This window comes from Ursus americanus, chromosome 6 (genome assembly GCF_024610735.1).
Source record: "Ursus americanus isolate L20-20 chromosome 6, mUrsAme1.1.p, whole genome shotgun sequence".
Taxonomy (NCBI): Eukaryota; Metazoa; Chordata; class Mammalia; order Carnivora; family Ursidae; genus Ursus; species Ursus americanus.
In genome coordinates, this window is record NC_142132.1 from 27,838,029 (window position 1) to 27,844,030 (window position 6,002).

A 6,002-nucleotide genomic window follows, 5' to 3' on the forward strand; every position below is an offset into this window, starting at 1 on the left:
GTGTCATGTTCCTGGAAAGTGCATCCAGTGACCCTCTGTGGGTAGGCTGACAAGGTCTAAGGTCTGACTAAGTTGGGTCAGGGATAATCAGTGTCCTGCAGTCTCTGTCCTCTTTTTTTATTGGAACAGAACCTCTGGTTTTTAGCTGGTCTCATGGCTGTCTGGGATAAAGACTACGTTTACCAGCTTCCCTTCCTTGTAGGCATGACCGTGGGACTACGGAGATGGAAGTGGAAGCCATGTGTAAACTGGGAAGTTTGCTTTTGTTTTTATTTTTCATCAGCTTTATTGAGATATAATGCATACACCACATACAGAGGGAATCATGTAATATGTAGGTTTTCTGTGACTGGCTTCTGTCATTTAGCATAATGTTTCCAAGGTTCATCCATGTTATAGCGTGCATTAGTACTTCATTCCTTTTTATTGTTGAATATGTATACCCCACATTCCATTTATCTGTTCCTACCAGCAGTGTCTGAGGGTGGGAAGTTTGCTTTTCAAGGAAGAAGGTGGGTTCCTTCCTGGTGGTTGGAATGTGAACATGATGGTGGGGCTGGAACATCTGTCCATGCATAAGGTGCATGTCTGTTAACCGAGATTGCTAGAGCAACAAACTAGAAGGGGCCTGGGCTGTTCGATGATCACAGTGGTCTTGAACTGCTTGCTTCCAAACTCCGTCAGCTTGAGAAAGAAGTAAAGTTACAATCAGTTGGAGTTTTCTATCTAATCCTAATGGGTATAGGGAGTTGAGGGGCAGAGAATACTCCTGGAAAATTAGAATATAAAGAAAAGCCATTCAGGAAGACAGAATATCAGGGAGGTGGCTGAAGGAAGAACTCAGGAAGAAAAATAAGAGAGAAAAATAAAGCCATTACGAAGAGCTCAGCACAGCCTTGAAGCACAAGAGTACATGGCTTTTTATGAGGACTCTATTGTCAAGAATGATAGAATAGACAAGACACCGACAGCCTTGATTTTATGGCAGGCTTTGACGAGTAAACAAAAATTACTGCGAAGGCCAGACAAATGCACTTTGAAAAGGTATCAACCTAATACCATGGAAAAAAGAACTATTTTCAGGTTTAAATTACATTTCTCTTGAGGTCTTTTTTCATCTCTACAAATATGTTCTTTAATATGTAATGATGGGAAACAATAGAATTAATTTTTCTTCTGAAAGAAAGCCAAGGGAAGAGGGTGGGAGAAAGAGAAGCCACGGTTTTTGAACAATGATGATAAACATTGTACCATTTTAAATCTAAAAGCCAGCTCCACACTGCGAGAATTGAACACAGAACTGAAAAGAAATCTTACAGTATCAAGTAATGTGACTAACAGAAATCCGGAGCCATCGGACTGCAAAGGAGCTTTTAGGATAAGGGAGAGCTCACTTAATGCCATCCTTCTGTTTAAAGCTTGTCCTTACTCTTGGAATAAAATCTGAACTGCTTGCCAAACGATGAGGTGTGTGCCACCTCCCTGCTCTCCTCTCAGACGTGTGTGGCCTCCTTGGTCTCCAAGCTCCTGCACTGTCCAGCTCTCCAGTCTCCAGACTAGCCAGCAGGCCATGCGTCTGCCTGGACTGCTTGCTCTCTGTTCCTAGAGATTCCCTTGACTCCTTTGATGATGCAAAGCTCAAATAAATTTGTCACTTGCACAGAACAGTCCATCTCTGACCCCCAATCCAAATCAGCCACTCCAACCCACCCTAGCCTGCCTTGGGCCAGTCTCTGTCACCACGTACTGTTTTATTTTCTTCATAAATAAAATCTGAAAATGTCTCAGTCATTATGTATTCACTGTCTATTTTCTGCCACACACACACACACACACACACACACACACACACACACACACACACACCATGATGGGATCTTGCCTGTCTTACTATCTAGCACCATACCAGAGCTTGACACGAAGTGTTCAATATATTTTTGTTTAATGAATAAATGAACAAACAAAAAGATTTTTTGTAGCATAGATTAAATAGTTACCACCTACAAGTGAAATATGTGGTTGAAAAACCTAACAGCATAACAATCGCCATCCTTAATGATTTCTATGCTTTTCTTTTTCTTTAGAGCCATTATTTGGCAACTATTATGTCATCTTATGAAGAGACATTTTTTGAAAGGTAAGCAATTCCTTTGGCTTTATTTCAACTTCTTTTTTTTTCTGTTAAGTATAAGAAATATTCAGTATAGTAATTTTTATTTTTAAAGCATAAAGGCTATAATCCCTTTTTTGTAAAATTATTTATCTATCCTTCTATTTACAAATTCATTTAACAAACATTTATTGAGCACCTAGTATGTGATAAGCATCATTCCAAGCATTGAGGAAAAGCAGGGAAACAAGACAGTAATCCTGACTTCATGCAACTTGCATCTTGTAGTAGATACAACAAACAAACAAACAAGGAACAACTAATTACATAATATGCCTTTAGGTAATGAAAGTATCACAAAGAAGGATCAAGCAAAGGGATAGAGAATGGAAAGGGGTGGCAGCCAGGGACTAGTTTAGGTAGGTGGGAAGATCAGGGCCAGCCTCTCTAAAGTGGTGGTATTTGAGTGTGAACTTAAATGATGTAAAGTGAGAAGCCACACAACGATGTAGGAGAAGAGAATTCCAGGCAGGGGAAACAACGAGTATAAAGGCCCTGGGGCAGAAATAAACTTAGTACGTCCAAGGAATATAAAGGACATTGTTACTGTTGCTGACTAGGCCCTTATGTCATGTACGAATTTTATGTTAAGTACAGTGGGAAATCACTGAATCGTTTGAGTTGGAAAGTAATTTGATTTATGTTTTCAAAATTCTGGCTATGGTATGGTTAATAAAACTAGTGGAGCAAAAATAGAAACAAGAAGAATATTCGAGGAGGCTATTATCATTATCCAAACAAGAAACACAGGGTGAAGCTATTGTCGTCATTCAAGCAAGAAATATATGGTCACCTAGCCTAGGACGACGGTGGTCAAGGTGAGAGAAATAGTTTCCAGATATATTTCAAAGTAGAGTTCCTATAACTTGGTGACATGAGGAGTGAGATAAAAAGAGGGATTATGGATGAGTCCTAGTTTTTAGCCTGAGAAATTGGGTCAATCGTGGTAATATTTGTCAGTTTGAGGAGGCAAAGGAGGGAAGGAACAGATTTGAGTTATCCCAATAGGATTGACTATTACCAACGGTGTTATTCCTAGTTGATGGGGTTTGGGGGAAGCATCTTATTTTTATCCTTATTCTTTTCTATGTTCTCTACATTTTTATAACAAATGTATTTCCTTTTTACATAAGCATATAGTCATTTTAAAAGAGAATTCTTTTCAAGGACCCTTAAGAACAGGAAGCCAAATTGGAGGCCGTTTCATAATGTAACCAGGCCTACGTGATAGTTCTGGCATTGTGGAAAGTTTGGAGTCAGAAAGCTAATTTAATCTCCAGATTTGCCAAATATAAGTTATATGATCTGGGAAAATCATTTAAATTTTAGGGATTCTCATGTATATAAATGAGATATAATGGTCCCCCAAGAAAGATTCAGGTAAAGATCAGATGGGGTTATGTGAGTAAGAGCATTGAATCATTCCATCATTCACTCACTCAGCGAGTATTTATGGGGAACCTACTATATCCAGACCCTGCTCTAGTTGTTAGAGACACATCAGAAAATACAAGAGATCAATTCTCTACCCACGAGGTGTTTATATTCTTACAGGGAGAGAAGACAATAAACAGACAGATATACAGTATGTCAGATGTTAGTAAGTGCTTTGGGGAAATATTAAGCAGGGCGAGGTGAAAGGGAGTGCTGGGGGAGAGGACTGGGTTTCTTCTAATCCAGTTGACCCACCATCATTTGGTGGCATTTGTGGACACAGTTTGCATCTGTAAGGCTCTCTTCTGGGTTTAGAGACTGGAGGGTGTGGGTGATATTCAGCAGAAATGCTTATTAGAAATCCTAGTGGAGATGGGAAGCAGGCAGTTGGAAATACAGTTCTGGAGTTCAGAGAAGTAGGAGCAAGAGACATAAATGTGAGACTCATCAGCTTATATTGAGATTTGTGGATGAGATCATCTAGGAGCAAGCACAGGTAAAGAAAAGAAATCCAGGACAGACCCCAGAAGACTCCACATGGTTGGAACGGAAAGAAGGAAATAACAGGTTCTTCCCTCTCAAAAACATCCCCAAACTCTCCACTGTTTTTACCGGGTCAACATCTGCTCGTTCAGATCTCAGATCTTAGTTCATACATTATCTTCTTCCTTCATTCATTAATTTGTCCAACACACTGTCCAGGGATTACATGGTGAACAGTAAGGTAAGTTAGTCTTGGCCTTCACTGATTTGCCTTCTGCTGGGGGAGACAGCCAATAAATAAGTAAACAAGAAAAGAAATAAGCAAGATAATTACAGACTGACAAGTGAAATGCTCTGATTAAAATAAACAGGAGATAAGACCAAGCATAACCAGGGGAGGCCTTTTTAGATGAGATGATCAGGGGAAGGTCCCCAGGTGACAAGCTGCAAGACGAACGTTCCGGCAAGGAGAATCGGAAGGGGCTCGGTCTCTCCTGAGGATTGCCTTTCCATACTCTCCACACTTGGCCAGGTTCTCTTCGCCCTGCTCTCTCATAACATTTAAAACCCAAATCTCCAAGGGTGGTAGCTGATGTGAATGGAGCTGGGCGCGTGCTTCATCCACAGGTCCAGCCCACTACGATGTGTTTAGCAGGGTTAAATGATGAGGTTGCTCTGTGGAAACTCAGTTACTGCTGCATGATAGAAAGAACATTTAAAACTAAATAACTGGAGGTGTGGGTTGGGAACCCACAACCTCCTCCTTCTCTCTCTCTTCCTCCCGGCCCCCACTCCCTCTCTCTTTTGTCTAGGGTGTAGGGAGGAGTGACAGAAGGAAGAAGGATGACTGCTCCTCACCTCCCTACTTGATGTGAATATTCTTCTACCTCCTCCCACTCCTTTGCAAATTTTCATGTACTCCTTTCTTTGCTCCCATCTCCCTGGTGGGAACTTACCTCTGCTGCATATCTGTATCCTCTGGAATTGGTTGAGTAGAATGTTGGGCTCACTGCCAGGGGGTTGTGGAGTCCAGACCCTCCCCCACTACTTAGTTATGTGACTCTGGGCAAATCCCTCCTCTGAAATGGGAATTGCTGGACCCTCCTCCCCAGGCTCTTGTGGGGAATAAATAAGGAACGAGTTGGTACCCTATAGGGCAATGGAAAATTGTGAAATAGTGGAGACTTCTTGGTCCAGGCAGGGGCAGCTTTGAGGATACTGAGAACCCAGAAAGAAGGAAATGCCTAAAATTTGCCCTCTTTCTCACATCTCATCACTGTGGCTCTAACCCTCCTGTCTTCCTCTCTCACTCATAGGGACATTTGTGATTACACAGGGCCCACCTGGGTAATCCCTCTATCACAAGATCAGCAGATAAACAATCTGAATTCCATCTGCAAACTTCAATGCACCTTGCCATGTATATCACATACTCACAGGTCCCAGGGATTTGGATGCGGACATCTTTGGAGGCCATTATTACACCTACCTCGGGGGGAGACAGGACCCTCTGATCTAGTTCAACTCCCACATGCTGTCCCTGGCCCTCCCAAGCTAGGCTAGGTGACCCTGCTTAGTGGTCCCGAGTGGTTACATCCATCACTTTTCCCCAGTGCTGCGCTTGCTCCTCTGTAGCTCTGAGGATAGGAACTGCCTTTTTCATCCTGATTGTCTGTCCCTTCACCAGAATGTAAGCACCCCATGGGCAGGAGTCTTTGTTGGTTTTATTCTAGATCAAAAATAATAATAGTAAAGCTGTTAGCCTTTAGTAGTAAAGGCCCTATGTGTAATTTGTTGAACAAATGAATTGTATCTCCGTCTTCCAGCATGGTCTCTAGCACAGAATAAAAAAGCTTCATGCTGCTGCTACTACTATTAATACTGCTAATAATATGTGTTGAGCCCTTACGATGTG